Below are 22,793 nucleotides of genomic sequence, written 5' to 3'. Positions count from 1 at the left end.
GTGAGTAAAATGTGCATGTGACAACTTATTAAAATTTCATGACCTGTTTCGAAGTTTAACTAATTTTAACCATTTTACCTCCATTTATTACATTTTTATCTCATAAAAATCATAAATCATGCAAAATAAATCAAATTTATATGAAATTTTTCAGACAATAAGTAAAACAAGCATGTGAGGTCATATAAATATTTGAAGGTTATAAACTAAGTCTAATTATTTTTAGTATTTTAAATACCATTTTACCCATTAAAATGTTATAAAATCACTAAAAATCATTAAAATAAGCAATAAAATACCATAAATCATCAAAATGACCTAAATACCTTTTAGGACCAGAATATACAACATGCAATATGATTTTGTGACATTATCTAATAAATCACAAATTATTAGTTTTAATTAAGTTACTTATAACTCGAAAAAACTATAAATCGATTATGCATGCAACATCCTATGTTCTGATACCAATTTTTAGGTTCATATACCTATTATTAGACATTTGTAATGGTGATCTAATTAACTTTTTAACTTTTTTACTAAAGATCTAGTGCTTGCATAACATAAAAGAGATAAAAGAAAAACAATGTTCCTTACATTGTATTTGGTTTGATATTTTTGGGCCCAAATAAGGACACCTTCCTTATTTGTTCTTGACCTTAACTATAATGGATGATCCTCCAAAAATCTCAAGTGCAGAGATTCTCCTCTTGTTGCACCCAAAACAATTACCCTTAATACTAATATACTAATTAACTAGGTTAATATATTAGTGATCCTCAAATATTCTAATAATATATTTATTACTACACTAGTAATAATATGATGTAGTATTAGAATTTTGATGAACAATTTTGCAAAGTTTCTAAAACTATTTTAGAGAGAGTGAGGAGAAGTATGTTATAATGAAAAATGCATGAATGAGTAATAGAGAACCCTTTTCACTATGTTATAGGGGGGAGCGGGTTTTGGGGCTCTTAGAAGGCCAATGCATGGCCTTCTCCCTTTTGCTTTTGTTCTTCAAAAGAAAATAGATGCAAGGCTACTTACAAATAGGTTATGATTGTGTTTTATTTAACAATTAAATAAAACACCCACTAACTTATAAACCCTCCCCTTTTTTCGGTCCATACATAAAATGGACATCCATTTTATGTTTGTGATTTTGTCAAATGTCATTTGTTAGGTCATGTGTCACGCACAATGCCCATATCTATTTTTAATGCATATTTATCCAAATAAATATCATTTCTCAATAAATTAATTACATATTACAAAATTAGCTAGTAATTCTTGATCACAAATAAAATGGTTTATGTTAATATGTTTCTACAATAGTTTGTAATCATAATTAACTATTCATTCTTATCTCAATTATTTCATAAACAATAATCAATTTTAGGAATGAAAATATTTCAATTACTAAAATGAATCTTATTTAATCAAATTACAGTAAGATATAAATATTCTCACTCACAAATAAATTGTTCAATATTTAAGGAGTTAATTAACTTGTATCATTATACAATTAATTAACTTATCAATTAAGGGAATTGTCCTATAGGTGTGACCTTAAGGGATCAACTGATCATCATCGTTAAACGACAGTAATGTCAAACTCTAGTTAGCCAATCATTATCGATTGATGTTGATCAGTTGACTATATAAATGAATCATCCCTTATATATTCTTATCTTGAGATTTAAACATGTGATCGCACTATTGTTGAGGACACATACTCCAACAAATTCGAGGCAATACACAACAAATTGTTGAACAACAAGGCAATTGACATGGTTAAACCAATGACGAAGCATGAAATCAAACTTTGGCATGAATGTTGGGTATATACTAAAAAAATGTTTGAAGAAAATTTAAGATAAAATTCTCCAATTTAGGACACAATAAAACCAAAATTGTAAGCTTGCGGCACAATAAAACAAGTATTAAGCACACAAAATCAAAATTTGAGTATTAAGCACACAAAATCAAAACCAAAATTTTCCACACACCTATCACCATTAACAATGGTTGTGGAACTATTAGACAATTAAGCCATGTTTCAGCCATAAAAATCAAAATTTAGTGATATACCCATAAAATCTCAAAAAGAAATATTGCACACTTTTAAAATGGAATTTTCGATTTAAACCATGTTATTACAGTGATACTCCTAAGGATTATTGCTTTAAAACACCGTTAAGCCAAGTTTAAGATAAAAGAAGGAATCAAAATTTGGTCAAGATTTTAAGGCGGAATTCCCAACTTAAGACAATACATAGCATTACTAATAGAAATTAAAGTACTATTACTCAATTAATTCGGGAAAACTCTAAAAAAAAAATTCAAATTTTGAGACCATGCCTAACATCATTAAACAACATTTAAATCTTTATGACATAATTAGACAAAGAAAATGGAGTACAAAAATTGAACTTTTTGGTATAACTAACTCACATGTCAAAACTTGAGGCGATTTGTAAAGCAAAACTGCTAGTTTAATGTGACACAATCGCAAAGGTCAAAATTATTCATTTTAAAATGAAATTCTAAAAGATTTTGGGCAACATTTCAAGATGGAATTTTGATTCACGATAATACATGCGGTTACCGACAAAGGAAAAAAAATCAAAACTTAAACGTGGGAAGATTCTTGAGCCTCATTAGTCAACTAAGCTAAGTCTTTAAACACGAAAAATCAAAACTTACGCTTGGACACATTGAGGTTTCAAAATTTTCGGGGCAAAATTTTCAAGACAAAACTTCAAACATATGACAACACTACGCCAATTAAGACCTTCAATAACATTCAGATAATGCAATTACCGTCTTCAAATAGAAACACGGGACCGTTATTGCAACGACGGTTGTTAAATATATACCACGGTTGTACAAACACGCGACCGTTATATAACATCAATAACGAATCTATAATACCGTTATTACAACTCAAGAACCGTTATAAAATCTTTTAAGAAACCTTTATTAAATCTTAATAACGGTTTCAAATCCAATTTCGTAGTTTACTATTGAGAACGTTTTATCGTTCCAAAACCGTTGTTAAATATTATTTATGATAACGGTTCAATTCGTTATCTTATTTAATTGAATGTCAAAATTTAACAACGGCTTTATTGCATGCAAAACCGTTGTTATATTTATCTATTGACAACGGTATGTAGCCGTTATCTATTTTTATTGATGAAACTTTGACAACGGTTCTGCTTAAATAAACCGTTGTAAAAGTTTTGAATTCGAAAACGGTTATCTTTCGTTATCATATATTTTTGACGGTTTGAATGGGAGGGAAAATATGTCAACGGTTATTTATCTAAATAAAACCATTGTCAAATAATTGTTTGTAATGGGTTGTTTTTAACCAATATCGTGTTTAATTATTATTTTTAAAAAAAAATGATTTTAGCTTGTTCTAGCAGCTGCTGAAATGCTATTTTTTCAGCACCGTTTCTAGCAGATGCTGAAATGCTATTTTTCACCTACTGCTAAAAAATAGCATTCCAGCAACTGTGGACTGCAAAAATTCAATCCTGCATCAAAATATTATACCCCATGGTCAATTAAACCCAGTTTAAAAACAGTACAAAGAAGATGATCAAAAGCCAAAACACAACTTCCTGAAAAAAACAAAAGAAGCCAATACACAATGGCTCTATATATACACACGTACATAAAGCATGAGCAAACTATTAAGACCCCGCTAATGAAACAACATAACTGGCCCACATATTTCTCTACTAGGTGATGTCCTCTAGCAAATATTCTGGGCTTTGTTGAGTATTTGTGGAAACTACAAATAGATATAATACATGGAAGTATACATAATTGAACTCAATCACGACTGAAATAGTTTTTAAATCACACTAACCCGTATCGGAATGGTAGAATAATTTCCGTTGATAACCTCCCACATGGACTGACAAACGTAAAAGGCACATTGTTTGTCGTCTCGTGCTTTAGGAGACTATTATATAAATCACACACAAATCAGCTGAATTAGATAATCAACCTCTCGCATAAACATATATTAAATGATACGAGTAATTATTAAGAATAGACTTACTAATGGCGTAATAAAATTGGGATCAGTGTTGCTTTCATATTTTCCAAGTTGACATAATCTTCTTTTTGCTTCAGAAACACTAATTCATAAATATACACACATGCCATTATTATTTGCATATATATGGCTCAAGTCATACAATAACAAATGACATTATTGAAGGTTTTAAACTTACTCAGTTATCATCTTTACACAATTGTCAGAGGGTTTGCCTTCGCAAGAGTCAATCCAGTACACTGTTTTTGTTTCTACTTGGATTGCCAGTGGCACGTAATGCTTCCTATTCAATTTGGGACATTGAACTGTTAGTTTATTTACACGCATGTAAGCATGTTAATAATAAATTTATAGAACCATGATTCATTACAATAGTCACGTACTATACATACATATTCTCATTGTAGGAGGCAAGCCATAGTTTTTTGGTCGACATCAACCGACGAGCGACACTATTGATTTGTTCTTCGTATGAAATTATGTGCACAGAGAACGCCTTAGGACTCAAGAATCCTTAGGCGTGAATTGGGAGCTTCCACTCAATGATCTGATTATTCAGGTACCTATTACGCCACATGGAACGATGAATGTTATTGTAATTGATTATTTAAACAAACATCATTATTCGTAAATAGAAATGACTAAATAGTTTTACTAATAAAACTTACTTCATCCAAATCAAAATGTGAACAACATCTTAATTGCCAAGGTCGACAAATTCCATCAGTTGTTTTGGGTCCAGTACGGCTATATCAGCTGCGCCAATAATTTTCTGTTCAATGTTAATCATGACTACATCCCCTTTGGGTGACTTCTTTATAGCCAGGTTGTGCAAAGCCTTCAGCGAAGTAGTTTTCATTTTTTTCTTATATGCACACGATTCATAATAAGAATCATAAGCAGGCTTTAATGCAACAAAAGTAGCTGGCTTATATTGTATGTCCTGTGGTTTTGTTTTTGGGAAGACGTAGTCCTTTCGGTGACTTTGTCCGTTGACATAGTAGTGATTGCTTTAGCTGCCGCCATGGCTTTGCTTAACTTTTGCAAATGTAAAGATTAAAGTACTTACGATATGTTAATATTTGTACCCTAATATATTTAAAGAACAAGTAATAATTAACCTCTGCGTATAGGTACCTTGGGGATGACAACATTGATGAGGTTGTCAGGCTATTGTACATAAGAACTTAGGGCTTCTTTCAAATAAGTGAACTCCTCATTAGGAAATGGTACTTTTACTTCCCCATACTTGGCTTTATATAATTGGCACACTTTCACTTTCCTACATTCGTCACGAAGGGGAATACCATGAACCTTAACTTGTTGAAGCCGGTCGTATGCGAACACGTATCCCCTGGCAACAACAACTTTCTGATTCCCCTTGTAAATAGAACAGGCGAGAAGCCACCTTGCAATCGCCTTTCATGACTGCTTTAATCAATTAGTACACATACATTCACTACCTTTAATAAATTTCATAAGTAAAAAACGTGTATGATATGAATAATTATAAACTAGCAGCTATTACCTTTTTCGGTGTGAGAAGAACGTCTGATCATTAACTACCTCAATCTCATCCTGTGTCACAGCCTTCATGGCTTCCTCTTCCTCTTCAACTGCCTGATATCGATCCTCGGCTCCCACCTTAGTCTCCTTTGCCATTTTCTTCTCCCTTGCCATGTCCTCCTCGGCTTCCTTCTGTACATTAACACTTGTCCATATAACACATACTTATTTTCCAAATCATATAACACATTGTATATAAGACATAAATGTTATTACCTCTTTTTCCTCCGCCTCCTCCTCCTCCTCCTTCTCCTCCTCCTTCTCTTCCTCCTCCTCCTCCTTTATGACTTCTTGTACCATATCCAACTCTTCTTCTGATGGCTTTTCCCCAGTTTCCAACATTCTCAGCATCAACCTGGTCATTTTCTGTAGATGTGTAGTACAAATTAATGTTAGTATATATAGTTATAAATTACGTTGGTTCAAATACAGTATTTATATGATTACCTTCTTGGAATCATCACCACTCATAATCCTTCGAGTAGTTTTCCCAAAATTCTTAGTGATACCAACATGCGTCAATACCCCTCTCACACGACCTGGATGCTCTGCTATGCCGATTTCCCTAGCAAGAATGTCATCACGTCCTTGAGGCTTCCATTTTCTTTCCTGTACCTCCTTCTCACAGATCCTCTACATACACAAAAAAACCGTTAAGCAACTAAATTTGATTCAAACTCACAATTATATAACTCCGACCACCAGTGGTAGGAGTGACATATTAAGTCAAACTTACAATTTTCTCTTTGATGTCCTTATCATATTCAGTTTCCGTCTTTCCGTTTTTAGGAGTGTGACCTTCCACCCAAGCGTCGTGACCACTGATTTTTCCAAGCTTTGCCTACAATTCATTCATCACATTGATATCCTCTTAAAATATGTATGATTACTATGAACATATAAAACATCAGACTAAAACACGTAATAGTCTAATACAATAACAATTATGTACTTACCAGTTTTGTCTTTATCAATCTATAACCACCTCGAGAGCCGTAAAAGGCGGTCTTTTTATTTGAAATGCTCGCCTTGTTCCTCTCATTCATAGCCTTCATCAAATAAATTGTATCAAGAAACGTAAGCATGACCAAACACTAAACTAAGTTTACTTCTTTACTTATTATTATTATTTTTTATTTTTTTTGGTAGAATGTGAGCTTTTGAATTAATAATAAAGAAGTTTACATCCTAATCTTTTACAAGACTCCACCTCAACATAGACTAAGTACAAAAAGGACACCTAATATTAATCTTACTTAGCCAATTACAATCCCTTGGCATGATACAATTACTTAACTTGCCTACAAGTCTGCCATGCACTGTTCTTTGTATTTGTTGATCGACTTCTCAGGCCTGCAAAGAGTGAGGTCCAAACGAGAAGAATTCCTTTGCATCCGGATAGCGTACCGGCGGCCACTTGAGCGCCCTCTGATTCTTCTTTGCGGCTTAGACGAGGAGCTAGAAAGGACATTGAGTTTCATTTGCAACCAATTTTTCAAACTGTAATAACCCTTGAGGAGTAGACACAATCCCAGAATAAATGTTCATGTGTCTCCTCCCCCATCTCACAGACGATACAGCTAGCAGTAGTACTTAGGCCCAGCTTAAACATCTTTGATCTTGTGTTCAAGGCTGCCCTGTGAATCAACCAACCAATAAAAGCCTGTTTGGGAAGAACCCAAGGATCCCAAACATCATGATACCAGAGTACAGGTGGGTGTGGAACCTGTAACCAATGGTATCTTGCACTGTTAGTATATTCACCAGTCGAAGCAATCCAACAATTATCCTGATAGCCACCTACTAAAAGATCTTTAACCCTGCAAATATTCCTCCAATTCCAGTTAGAGTCAGGAGGAGGATGATAAGTAGTCCAATCATCACCTTTTATATAGACATGATCTATCCAAAGGACCCATAATCTATCAGCCTTTGTATAAATCCAATTCACTAGCTTTCCCACACTAGCTATATTCCACACCCCAACATCTTTGATACCCAGACCACCTTCTTTTTTACTGCAACAAACATGATGCTATGCCACCAAAGGTTCCCTGTTATATTTTGAACCCCCACACCAGCGAAAGTTCCTGTAAATACCCTTTATTCTCTTGATAACACCCTTAGGGATTAAGAAAATGAAAGCCAGTAGTTGTGCAAGGTATTCAGCACAGAGTTTATAAGGACTAGTCTACCAGCATAGCTGAGTGTCCTAGCCCCTATACCTTTAATCTTTGAAACAATCTTATCCAAAAGTACATTGCAGTCAGCCTTGGTTAATCTGCCAGGTTGAATAGGAATTCCAAGGTATTTAAAAGGAAGTTTACCTTCTTGAAATCCAGAGACCTATGCTATATCATGTTCCAGGGACTCTGGCACCCCATTGAATACCACCTCTGATTTAGCAGCATTGACATTGAGTCCAGAGGAGCCAGAAAAGGTAGCTAACACCCTAAGGATAAGCATGATAGATTGCACATCCCCTTTACTAAACATTAGGAGATCATCAGCAAAGAGTAAATGAGTCAATCTCAAGCTCTTACACATAGGATGATATATGAAATACCACTTCCTAGTAGCAAAGTCCATAAGTCTTGATAAATATTCCATACAGATGCAGAAAATAAGAGGAGAGATAGGGTCACCTTGCCTAAGCCCTCTCCTTCCATTAAAGAAACCAAAATGAGCACCATTAAGGTTAAGAGTATAGGTTGGAGTAGATATACAAAGCATAATCATTCTTTTAAACTTCTCAGGGAAAAGAAGAGCCTCTAACATCTGGTCTACAAAAGCCCATTCAATTGAATCATAAGCTTTTTGGAGATCAAGCTTGAAAAGACAACAAGGAGAGGCTTTCCCTCTATTATACTGCCTAATTAGATCTTGGCAAATAAATATATTTTCCAAAATGCTCCTCCCTTTAACAAATGCACCTTGAGTCTTGCAGATCAAATCAGGGAGAATAAGAGCCAATCTAGAGTAAAGTAACTTTGAAATAATTTTATAAAGCACATTACAGCAAGAGATAGGTCTGTAATGCTTCACACTAGTAGGCTTGTCAATCTTAGGTATCAAAATGATGACAGTAGAATTTATCTGAGTTAGCAACTTACCAGTGTCAAAAAAATTAATAACAGCCTCACAAATATCATTACCCACAATGTCCCAAGCATCCTTATAAAAGTGACTGGAATAACCATCAGGGCTAGGGGATTTGTTTGAGGGAATACTGAAAAGACAATTCTTGATCTCATCAGCTGTGACAGGTCTATTCAGTAAGGTCTAGTGTGCCTCAGTACAACACATCCCTTTCCTGACCACATTAGAATTAACAGTATCAGTAGACTTATGAGAGCCTAGAAGTTCCTGGTAATAATCTAAAAAAGCAGACTGTATAGCAGTCCCATCAGTACTGTCTACCATCTTTATCCTCTATCTGGAAGACCTTGTTCATCATCACTCTTTTTTTTATAGAATGATGAAAGTAAGAAGTATTTAGGTCTCCCATCCAGGGACCATTGCACCTTTGCCTTTTGAATCAGGAAGCTATCTCTGGCAATTATAAGATCCTTAAGATCATGGGCCAAATCCAGTTCCTGCTGCAGGAGATCAGCATCACTAGGGTTATTAATAAGTGCTTTCTGAATAGTCTCCAGGGCAAGACTAGCTATATTGGTATTGTTCCCTATATCAGAAAAGCATTCCTTGTTGAGAGCTTTAAGAATAGGTTTCAGTGCTTTAAGTTTTTTGATAATCCCAAACATCTTAGTCCCCTGATAATGTTTGGACCAACAATCAGAAACCAGAGATTTAAAAGTTGGGGCAGTCCCCCACATGTTAAAGTATTTGAAGCTTTTCCTTTCCTTAATATCAGAATTCCTATCCAGAACTGTACAAGAACAGTGATCAAAGAGGCCCTTAGGATGGAAATGAGCCACACTATCTCCAAACTGTTCAAACCATTCTAGATTCCCCATTGCACGGTCAAGCCTACTATATACTCTCTCCAAAGGAGCCTACTTGTTTGACCATGTAAAAAGAGCACCAGTAGCAGCAATATCCTCCATACAACATATAGATACACAGTCCTGAAAATGCTCCATCTCAGCATCAGATGTGCTCCCACCCAATCTCTCAACTGGACTGAGGACAGTATTAAAATCACCCAACCAAAGCCAAGGTTTATGACAATCCTCAGAAAACTTCTTCAAAAAGTTCCACAGTTCCAGTCTTCCATTAAGATCATTAAAAGCATAAATGAAAGTGAGGTAAAATCTCTTGTTATCAATTTGAGAATGAACCAACATATGTATATGTTGAGCACTATAAGATAAAAATTGAATATCAAAAAGATTAGGCTTCCAAAACACCCAAATCCTACCACCCTTATGCCAACTGCAGTTAGTGGAGACACTCCATCCATCACAAATTGAGGTATTCTTCTTCAATAGACTACCAGGTTTCAGTTTTGTTTCCAGCAAACCAAACAAAACCCACCCCATTATTGTGCATAAACCATTTCACCACTTTCTGCTTATTCAGGTCATTAAGACCCCGTACATTCCAAAACCCCAGACTATGCATTAATATCAGGGTTAGGGGGGTCCTTTCCACTCTCTACCACTCTCCCCGGAGCAGCAGAGTTACTCTTCAATGCATCCATGAAAGTATAAGGGCTAAATCTCCCAGACAATCTTACTCCAACAATCCCATCCTGCCTATTCATACGCATGATTTGCTTAGCTGGCGTGGACTTGGTGGTAGGAGTAGCTCTAACAGTAGCCAAAGGAGGGAAATTTGCAGGTAACAGGGAGGGAGGGGTTACAATATCTTCTGGTTCTTTCTGTGGTTTCTGCAGAGGTCTCCATATTTTTACTTATTATTATTAAGTTACCTTAAACTTGTCAGACTGCCTATAAGTGATATAGTTATCCCAATAGTCTTGACTGACATACGAATACTTCTTTGTTGGTGGTTTCTTGTTCATCTCCCCAGTTTCCTTGTTGAACAAGTGGTTCTCAGCTATCTTTAACTTCCAAGAACTGGGGGCTTCCCCTGTCTCTGTTTTAAGGTACTTATCATACTTTTCGGGGACAACGTAAGCTAACTGCATATATGATGAGCATAGTTGGTACAAGTGTTTCGGCTAATACACATATCAAGTAGTAACTTAATTTCAGCTAAAGCATTTATTATTATATATACATACAATTATTCTGTTTATTAGCATGGTGTTCCGTATTTTACTCAATTAACCGATACGTGGCGTACCGAGAGGCACATACTGTTTTACACAACAACCAATCCAACTCGCAAAATACACGACATTCTCACCATATGGCAGCCCTGTATCTTTATCCCATTGTAAAGGATTAGGTATCTTTGAATTTATTGCTTCTCCGGAAACCCTATGGCGCATTCGACCCGCAGTGTATTCAAATTATTCTCATCACCCGAGTCGTCGCCTGACGCATTTCCATCGTTTCTTTTCCGCTTTTCGACCTCATCAAAAGCAGAAATTAATAAACAAATAATAACAATGCATACTTATAATAACAAACAAATATCTAGAGAGGAGGATTTATATTACAAACCGACCCACCACCGTCATAACACAACCCCAATAAGATGGAAAGTGTACTTTTGGGCCCATTATATGTCCTCACTTAAGCCCAAAAGCACAAGGCCTTGTTACTAAGTGATGGGTGGAAGCCCTTATAAATATCTCATAAGCCACTCAATTTCCCGATGTGGGATAACTTCCCATTCAATATCTTGGGGTGTTACAAACTCCCCCACTTAAATAACACAACGTCCCCGTTGTGTCCGGAGGCTGACCGCAGCCAAGCCCAGAATCCTCCTCCGCTAGATGGGTGACCCAGGTATTCCTGACCATAGGCTCACCACACGGTCGCAGGGTTGCTCTGATACCATTTATAACAACCCGACTCACCACCATTAAAACATAATCCCAATAAGATGGGATGTGTACCTTTGGGCCCACTATTTGTCCTCACTTAAGCCCAAAAGCACAAGGCCTGGTTACTAAGTGGTGGGTAGAGGCCCTTATAAACATATCACAATCCTCATATTTTCTCGATGTGGGACAACTCAATCTCATAACCTCACGGGGTGTTATATACTCCCCCACTTAAATAACAAAACGTCCCCGTTGTGCCCGAAGGCTGGCCGCAGCCAAGCCCAGAATCCTCCCCTGCTAGGTGGGTGACCCGGGTATTCCTGACCATAGACTCACCACACGGTCGCAGGGTTGCTCTGATAGCATTTATAACAACCCGACCCACCACTGTCATAACACAACCCCAATAAGATGGGAAGTGTACTTTTGGGCCCATTATATGTCCTCACTGAAGCCGAAAAGCACAAGGCCTTGTTACTAAGTGATGGGTGGAAGCTCTTATAAATATCTCATAAGCCACTCAATTTCCCGATGTGGGATAACTTCCCATTCAATCTCTTGGTGTGTTACAAACTCCCCCACTTAAATAACACAACGTCCCCGTTGTGTCCGGAGGCTGACCGCGGCCAAGCCCATAATCCTCCCCTGCTAGGTGGGTGACCCGAGTACTCCTGACCATAGGCTCACCACACGGTCGCAGGGTTGCTCTGATACCATAGGCTCACCACTCAATTTCCCGATGAGGGATAACTTCCCATTCAATCTCTCAGGGGTGTTACAATTTATTACTTCTATCTTTAAAGAGGAGAATCCGGGTTGATCTGGCGGCGATAATGGCGATGACGACGACGGCAATGGGGTAGGCTGGTGGTTAAGGGGAAGCTCAGTGTTTGAGGATATTATATGGGGGAGGATAAGCTCAGAGTATATATGTGTAAATAATACAACACTTACAAGAATTTGTTTAATGGAAAGTAATAAACACGGTATAAAACAAACCATTGTATTTGTTTCCAAACAGACAACGGTTTTAATTGAAACCGTAATTGATTAGTATTTTCTACAACGGTTTAGAAATAATCGTTGTCTTAAAGATTTTCATTTTGTTTGATTTTCCCGCCAAGAAATAGAGCATCATTTTTATATAGATAACAACGGTATGAACCGTTATAACTGTATACGTCCTGAACAACAACTTAAATATAATCGTTTTATTTTATATTTCATTTTGTTTGATTTTACTGTCATGAAATAAAGCATCATTTGGTATATGCCAGCTAATTACAATATGTTTCTCATAAAATCTTGCTTATTTCCATTAATTTAAAGGATTACAAGTTTACACATAAAGAGTACAAACTACCACCATACATAATAAACTAGGTAAATAAAAATTAGAAGAAGAAATTTGACAATTAACTTAAGCCATGCCTCATTATTTTTGAGTTCTATGATATCCATGGTTAACTTCTTGCATTCTTCTTTTGCCTTCAATATTTCACTGTCATTTCCCTGCTTCGATTCTTCAAGTTGATGTAGTATACTTCTCACTTCAGTAATCTCGATATCCATGCTCTTTTTCTCATTCACTAACCTGTTTATAACGATCCTCTGCCACTCAGTCATTGGTTCATCAACCCACTTGAAGTAATTGCGTCCACGCATTTTAGTCTCAGGATTATAGAATTTGTAAGTAAGAAACTTTCTTCCCGCATTTTGCCAAATCCAAGAAGTCCGCAATGCAGCCGGAACTGAGCAATTACATGTCCCTGTTGAATTAAAGGAAGAAGAAGAGCTACCACTTGACATAATTTGAGTAATAAGAGAGAGAAAGAAAGAAAGACAGAAGGTTATTTAAAATCTATGTTATTCAGCAATTGCATAATCTAACACGGTTCTTATAAGAACCGTTGTAATTATATTATTAGAATCTTCCAATTTCCATTTATTTTTACAGGTGTTTATATTCTAACACGGTTCTTATGCACTACCGTTTTCATTATATTATATATTATTGTAATTAATGTAACCTAAATCATTATTATTGTTTCATTCATTTGTTTGTTCGCAAGTTATTTAAAATCTATGTTAGCAGGCATTTGCATGTAATAAAGAGTAGAACTATATATTATTACGAGTATATCATACAATGGCAAAAAAAAAAAAACAAAAAACAGTACAACAAGAGAAAAAAAAAGGAAACACAATAAAAAAATAAAAAATAAAAAACCACAAAATCAAACAGCTAACTAAGTAAATTAATTAAACACCCTAACATGAGTTTGACTAGGAGGTGGGTACTGAGGATAAACTTGATTATAAATCAAGCTTACTACATTGACATCAAGACGGTGATCAAAATGAGGCACTTCTTCGTCTTCCCATGATTTCGATACATTAATAAAACTGTACGAAATGAACCTTCTCATCAGATGAGCGTACTCAGCAGTGGTAACCCATAGGTAAGGCCCAGCATGTACATAACGATCCTTAGGGTCGTCGGCATAAAAGTCACTTTTGCCCCTTTGATGGTCACGTGATGCATACCTTGCAGCGAGCTGTTTTGCTTGGCGAAAATCGTCAAGACCATCCCCTCAAAACTCGATCAGAGCATGTGCAAGAAACCCACGACCAGAAATCCAAGCCGAGTGGATTTCCCTAACATTTGAAAACACATTTTCAATAAGGATGTCCCTCAATGGAGTAAATCTCTTAGAAGCTGGCTTCCCAACAGCATCGCGTATGACTGGGAGATTGTGAATTGTGCACGTAATCAGTTTAATATAGCAGGTTACCGATTGCTGAGGAGGTGCGACTGCGGATGATAAAGACGATGACATTTTAATTATGATATGTATGTATATGTATATTATTTAAAAAAGTGAAAAAGAAAGGTTAGTAATAATAAAATGATTCTTATTGTTACTGCAAATGTGATGCTATTTATAATATAAAGCTATAATTAATTAGATTAATTTCATCCATATGTTATATTCAAACTTGTATTAATTGTGCATCATGAGGTGAATAATGGTCAAACAACTAATAATAATAGGGCATGCATTGGTTAAATCACAAACTTTTCAGTTTTTACAGTGGATCTGTATTTACAACGGTTATAAGAAAAACCGTTATTTATTGGTGTAATATGACAACGGCTTTAAAATAACCGTTGTTGATATATGTAATATGATAAAGGCTTAACAAAGAAACGTTATCATTTTGTGTTATACATACGGTCAAATAATCTGTAAAACCCCCATTTATTTAGGAGCCTTTAGCTAGGCATCCCAAGTAAATAAGAGCGTTACCATCTCGGTTTCCCGATCCAGTGAATAACAAAGTCTAACTCACCAAAGTACTTTAAATTAAAACTTAGCTATTACATGTTTATTACAACTTAACCAACTAAAACTTAATATAAAATAAGATACAACTCGCAGCGGAACTAAATAAGTGATTAAATAATCTATGTGGTCTAGATTTCTAGGTAGACTGGCCAATTCCTCATGCATCCCATAGCTCCAAAGTCATCTAATCTTTAGTACCTGTCAAATATGCTCCTCATTATGGTTCATCACAGGTGTTCACGCATACACAGTCAACCACGAGGTTGAATAGGAATAAACACTAACAACAATAACATACGATAGACAATCCAATTTCTATTCACATAGCACAACTCCCAGACAATGTGCTCATTTCCAAGACTTAGCACACCTCCCTTAACAACGTGCTCACATTACTCTGGTACCCCTCCCTTAACAACGTACCGCCATTATGTAATAGTACCCCTCCATCACAACGTACATATTACCATCACCCTAGAGTACAAACTCCCTCAACAACGTACATCTGACTGTCGCACAACTTTTCACAATTTCCACATTCACAATAAACGATAACAATATAAATCACCTCATCACAATTATTAATATCAACTAACACAGTGTATTATAATTCTCCCTTCCGACAAATATAACAATATCAACCAACACAATGCAATATAATTCTCCCTTACAACAATTACGATAATATCAACCAACACAATTCACATATGATCAATTCACTTTAATATAAATCATACATTATACCAAACATTAACGTACAAGAGTTGAGTAGGATTTATCCCTACCTGATAAGCAATTTCCAATAATGAAATCTACTAAAAATATTCTTCAACAAACCCGTTCCACAAGTCCAACACCTATCGATAAATAATATATTTACAATTACTTAATTATTTACTTTATTCAAATAATACCATTAATTATAAATTAATTAATTAATTACATTAATTATAATATCGTATAATTATAAATTCCGTTTTAATAACCAATCTTGTCCACCCAATGAATTCGTATTAACCCCGTCACAATAACCCACGTCACAACTCAAACACACCCACAACTCAAACACTCCATACGCAAACCATGTACAGCACACACACACACACACCCCCTTTTTCAGTCACCATACACGTCCTACCAGCCACCTGGAGGCACCACCCCATCAACCACTGATACGGTCGTTTCTGTACCAAAAATAAATACCTAAATATAACTAAAAAAAGCTAGCGGTAAGTAGGGTCGATCTCCACAGGGAGGCGATCACTATTCACTTGTCTACTCGGTCTGTCTGATGTCACTATTGGGGGTTTTGATATATTTTAACTAAACTAATAAGATTAAAAAGGAATAGGCGAAATTAAAGACAAGAGAAATTAGCAAGAAAGAGAGGAAACTAGGATATCGGGTCATCAATGAACGTCAGTCAATTGCAGCTAAGGTCACAGATCAGTCAGTTGTATCGGTCTAAGGGGCAACGAATATCTCCTTTCGGTCTCAATTCGCCCTAAAATGCTATTAGCTTAACTTTCGCCCTCACTAAAGCATCCTATTGTTCACTGCGGGTCTCACCCCTTCCAACCTATCAGTCCAGGTCAAGGTTTACCAAAGTTAAAAAGGCTAATCGCATCGATTCAACTAGCAAGATACAATTATAGCAGCAATTAACAACATAGACTAAAACAACAACGACAAATCTATAAACCTAATCAGCAATTAACAACAGTCTATTGAATCACCTAATCCTAGCAACATAATTAGCTAGACATAAATAAATGAAGAACAAGAATAAAGAGTAGAAGAACAATAAACATTAAATAAGGAGAGTAAAGGGAAAATAGAAAGTTATAGAGTAAGGATTCAGAAAAGAACAAAGTGATATCCAACAGTAACAGAAGGGAAAAGTAACGTATGATAGTGTATTAGAATGATAAGAGAGCCCCCTTAACCTAATTATGAAATCTTAAATAGGAAAACAAAAGTCTATCCCGAAATTAAGCCCAACACGGGTTAATTAATCCCGCATAACGTCAAAACCACTCGATCGAGTAACTTTAAATCACTAGATCGAGTAAAATTAAGCTTAAACCACTCGATCGAGTAAAAAATCTACTCGATCGAGTAAACCTTAAATTGAATCTACTCGATCGAGTAGAAAAATGACTCGATCGAACATAAATCTACTCGATGGAGTACTTTCCAACACACAATTTCCTGCTTTGTGCACTGAACTTCAAACAGCTGCCATTTCTTCGTTACTTGGGCAAACAGGGCGATTCCGGTGGCGTTGGAAAGCTGAGAGGACAAGATTTCATCTCCAATTAGAATCACCTGAATATATATTGTAGAACTAGAGATATGGCTCTTGGAAATAGGCACTAGTAATTTGAAGTTCTTCCCTTGCTCGCCTAGCTATCTTTCTTCTTTGCGCATCGAAAAATAGCTACATTCCCGCTCCAAATTCACTCTTCCTCCAAATGCATGCTAAATGGACGGTAAAAGGCTTGATTTCACTACTTTCTGGTCCATTCCTGCAAATAGAACAAAACAAACCAAAGTAGCATATTCGGGGCATTTCGTAGCATAAAACTACGATAATAGCATAGAAATACGTGCATAAAAAGGCCAAAAAGACTATATAAAATGCACGTATCAAATCTCCCCAAACCAAACCTTTACTCATCCTCGAGTAAACTAAATGCAAACTAATGGAACAGAAAAGATAACTCAGAGCTAGCTATAACTTGTCTACTTAAACCAATTTAATGCAAACTAGAATCAACAGTTACAGCTACAATGGTCATTACGCAAACGAATTATTAGATGTCCATAAATAAAGCTGACCTATCGACCCTGCAAGACCAACAAAATCAGACTCTCACGTGGTCACTCTTATCTCATGAAGCAAAGGGTGAAAGTATATGTATAAGAGAGAAAGAGAAAACAGTCACTCACCTAGACTTCGACCTACATAACATGCATGCAACAAAAATGATAGACGATTCAAGTACTACACATACATTCCAACCAACAATGTCCGTCACAGCTGAGGGCTTACAAATGATATGGGAAAGTGATGTTCAGGTGAGAGAAGGCAAAACAAGTTATGGAAATGTGGAGGTAAAAGCGTCAAGCTAGTTCCTAAACAGGACAATATAAGACCGTCTGAATCTCAACTGACTAAGAAATAAACACAAGTGCCCTTCTTTGGCACAAAACTCACTACCCAATACACAATCTCCTCAAAATGATGTATATAAAACAGAGTAGTAAGACCGTCACAAGATAGAGATAAACACAGTCGGTCTCTTTTATTCATACAACTCAATTCAATTTTTTTTTGTTTTTTCTTTCTTTTCTTCTTTCTGTTTCACGTGAACTTCAACTTTTTTCAATTTTTTTTTTTCATTCACGTTTTTCTTATATTTTTTTCTTTTTCAATTTCTTTTTTTTTTCTTCCTTTCTTCAATTTCCACCAACTCCAATCATATACACACGGGCCAAACTGCAGACGGAAAAATATAAGAAAAAAAGACATGCTAAACTAGCTTGACTAGGCAGGCTCAGTTTGGGATATAGCTAGTGGGTCAAAATGGCAAGTTTTGGCTTAAGTGGAGCTAAATGGGTGAAAAATATAAAAAAAAAAGGAAATTTGCAAGCACCTCCCTGCATGTGACACCGACCACAAACCCGAATGTATGCAATTGACAAGAAATCGAATTTCATAAATGTGCAAAAGTAATAGACATGTTATGCAAGAAGTACTACTCTCAATTCCTATGTAAACCGGTCATGAATGACACCAGTTATAAGGCTCTAAATCTCAGAAATTGTAAGTAGGTTGCCAATTTATCAGGTCAAGTCTATTTGTTCAGCTAAATTTGAACAAAAACTCATAGATATGTGCAAGACTCGGCTAATAACTGTCAATAAAGTACAAGGCTCAAGTAAAAAATGACAAGTTAAAGTGCAATTTCATCACGGAAATCTACTGTTCCGACTCAACCTATATGCAAAAATAAACGTGAATATTTTATTAATTTTGGTTTTTTTCGATTTTTTTTTTTAAACAACAATGCATATGAAATATGAAAATTAAACGTGATAACAGGAATGCAATAAAAGTTGAATGCAGACACAGATATGGATGCATAACCTCCCCAAACCAAACCGTACAATGCCCTCATTGTACCCAAAAATACGGAAAGGAAATGCAAACTAAAAAGGAGAGAGTGGAGATGCGGAAAACTTATAAGATAACGCGAAGAAGGGACCTCCCCAAACCAGCCAGCAACATGGGGGGTCACAAACAGCTTCATAGTGGCGTCATAGGAAGCGAATCAAAGCAAGAAAACTCGATCGAGAGAACCGATCATTAAACAAAATAAAAACTGAAATGTTTGAAAAACAACTAAAAATAAAATCTCCGGGTTGCCTCCTGAGTAGCGCTAGTTTCAGTCAAGTCCCAGCTCGACCTTCTTTTCTTCGAGCCTCTATTTAATTAGCCTGGTCAAAATAGCTCAAAGCACGCAGCAACCGATCAAACAGCTGTGCATGTGCTACACAAAAATGTAAGTAGCACCAAGGTAGAATAATAGCATAGGAAAAGAAAATGTATAAACGTTTGAGTCTAACAAATTTCCTATGACAGCTTCTAAATTTTTCAATAAAATAGAGGAGCGCAGGAGCAATTTATAATCTAGGGCATTGTTTTATTTTAACAAAATTGAAATGATAATAATAGTGAAAAATCGTTAAATTAAATGACCAACTGGGAAGGGGCAAAGCATTAAAATGCGAAGCATAAGTCAAATGAGGCAATGTACTGCTTAAACAAACAATAAGAAAATTATCGTTAACTACCTCGGGTCGGTTGCTCTCAATAACGGAATCATTGACAAAGGAAGATATTACCTCTTCCGTGCTAGGAGTAATTACCGACTTAGCTGCCTCCTCGTCACCCTCCTCAGTGGATTTCATCCCGTAAATCGCAGCCTCAAGCGCATCCAACTTGGCTTTGAATAGGGGAGATTCACCGTATCCATTATCATCATCAAAATCATCATCTAAAATGAACCCACATGACGAATCAATGCTCTCACGGGCCAATTCAGTCGATCGAGTAGAATTGTTACTCGATCGAGAGCTTTCTTCACACAAACCATTCGATCGAGTGGTTAAATCTACTCGATCGACTTCCTCATCATATAATTTACTCGATCGAGCAATGTAGACTGTTCGATCGAGTGGGTTAGGCTGGACTGTGGTGAAGTGCTTGAGAAAAGCTTCATCTTCATTATCACCTTCAATTTCCGAGTCATAAATGTCTTCATCATCACTTGACAACTCGGGCCTTTCATGGGAAAGACTACTGACAGGAAAAATAACATATTCCATCTCTGAGTCGCTATAATCCAACTCGGCAGCTAATTGAGCTACTTGAGATTCAAGTAGCTTGAGGTGAGCTTCCTTAGATTTCTCGCTTTCTTGCATTTGAAGCATAAGTGCTTTTAGCAAAGACTTCAGCTCGACAGCCTCTTCATTCCCTTCAACGGGAGGAAGGGTTTGTTGTTGCGGTGGCCAGACAAAAGGAGGCTTGTTATAGCCTCGCTGATAGGGTAGATGTGGCGGCATAACTACAGAGGAATGGCTATCTCATCCACGCAGCCTGAACTCGTAGACCTCGTCATTTTCTGCCATGCAAAAGGCTGCATTGTGCTCAGCAGCACCACATCTCCCGCAGTAGATCACCTGCTGCGCCATATAATGGAACATAGGTGACGGGTCAAAGATACTCAAGCCTTCTCTTTGACGATCTTTCACCTAGAACTGTCTAGGTAGGACCTGTAGGGCCTATCAAAACAGCACTCAAGGGAAAAGATAAGAACTGCCTCAAGGAATAAATTCCTTGAGGCTAAAAACAGACGAAATAAAACAAGTAAATAAATAGTTGCTCCCCGGCAACGGCGCCAAAAATTTGATACGGTCGTTTCTGTACCAAAAATAAATACCTAAATATAACTAACAGAAGCTAGCGGTAAGTAGGGTCGATCTCCACAGGGAGGCGATCACTATTCACTTGTCTACTCGGTCTGTCTGATGTCACTATTGAGGGTTTTGAAATATTTTAACTAAACTAATAAGATTAAAAAGGAATAGGCAAAATTAAAGACAAGAAAAATTAGCAAGAAAGAGAGGAAATTAGGATATCGGGTCATCAATGAACGTCAGTCAATTGCAGCTAAGGTCACAGATCAGTCAGTTGTATCGGTCTAAGGGGCAACGAATATCTCTTTTCGGTCTCAAATCGCCCTAAAATGCTATTAGCTTAACTTTCGCCCTTACTAAAGCATCCTATTGTTCATTGCGGGTCTCACCCCTTCCAACCTTTCGGTCCAGGTCAAGGTTTACCAAAGTTAAAAAGGCTAATCGCATCGATTCAACTAGCAAGATACAATTATAGCAGCGATTAACAACATAGACTAAAACAACAACGACAAATCTATAAACCTAATCAGCAATTAACAACAGTCCATTGAATCACCTAATCCTAGCAAGGTAATTAGCTAGACATAAATAAATGAAGAACAATAATAAAGAGTAGAAGAACAATAAACATTAAATAAGGAGAGTAAAAGGAAAAGAGAAAGTTACAGAGTAAGGATTCGAAAAAAACAAAGTGATATCCAACAGTAACAGAAGGGAAAAGTAACGTATGATAGTTTATTAGAATGATAAGAGAGCCCCCTTAACCTAATTATGAAAGCTTAAATATGAAAACAAAAGTCTATCCCGAAATTAAGCCCAACACGGGTTAATAAATCCCGCGTAACATCAAAACCACTCGATCGAGTAACTTTAAATCACTCGATCGAGTAATATTAAGCTTAAACCATTCGATCGAGTAAAAAATCTACTCGATCGAGTAAACCTTAAATTGAATCTACTCGATCAAGTAGAAAAAGGACTCGATCGAACATAAATCTACTCGATCGAGTACTTTCCAACACACAATTTCCTGCTTTGCGCACTGAACTTCAAACGGCTGCCATTTCTTTGTTACTTGGGCAAACAGGGCGATTCCGGTGACGTTGGAAAGCTAAGAGGACAAGCTTTCATCTCCAATTGGAATAATCTGAATATCTGTTGTAGAACTAGAGATATGGCTCTTAAAATTAGGCACTAGTAATTTGAAGTTCTTCCCTTACTCGCCTAGCTATCTTTCTTCTTTGCGCATCTCAAAATAGCTACATTCCGGCTCCAAATTCACTCTTCCTCCAAATGCATGCTAAATGGACGGTAAAAGGCTTGATTTCACTACTTTCTGGTCCATTCCTGCAAATAGAACAAAACAAACCAAAGTAGCATATTCGGAGCATTTCGTAGCATAAAACTACGATAATAGCATAGAAATACGTGCATAAAAAGGCCAAAAAGACTATATAAAATGCACGTATCAACCACCATTAGCCTGCACCACCACGACCCCCGAGGACCTCCAACCACCAGCCCAACCGTCCCCTACAAATCACAAACTCACGTCCTCACACCCTAGCAACAACAATCACGAACATTACTAATTACAGAAATTCCGACATCGACAAGTACCGTGTAAAGAACCCATCGCCAACACCATCACAGCCACCATTACCACCTTTGGCCACCACCGTTTACACCACTGTCTCACTGTGACTCCAGGGGTGATCTCCTTTCCCCGGTACAGTCACTAGCACGGCCACGAAACTCCCCTTAAGGTAGCCACGCACGCACGAACCTGTCCCCTGTTCTTCTCCTGTTTTTCGTGAATTCCGGTCAACCACCGCACGAAACACCACCTACGGCCTCCCTCGACCACCCAACTTGGTCGACTAACCACCCATGT

Source organism: Silene latifolia, chromosome 2 (genome assembly GCF_048544455.1).
Source record: "Silene latifolia isolate original U9 population chromosome 2, ASM4854445v1, whole genome shotgun sequence".
NCBI classification, from domain to species: domain Eukaryota; kingdom Viridiplantae; phylum Streptophyta; class Magnoliopsida; order Caryophyllales; family Caryophyllaceae; genus Silene; species Silene latifolia.
This window is presented reverse-complemented; position numbering follows the sequence as displayed.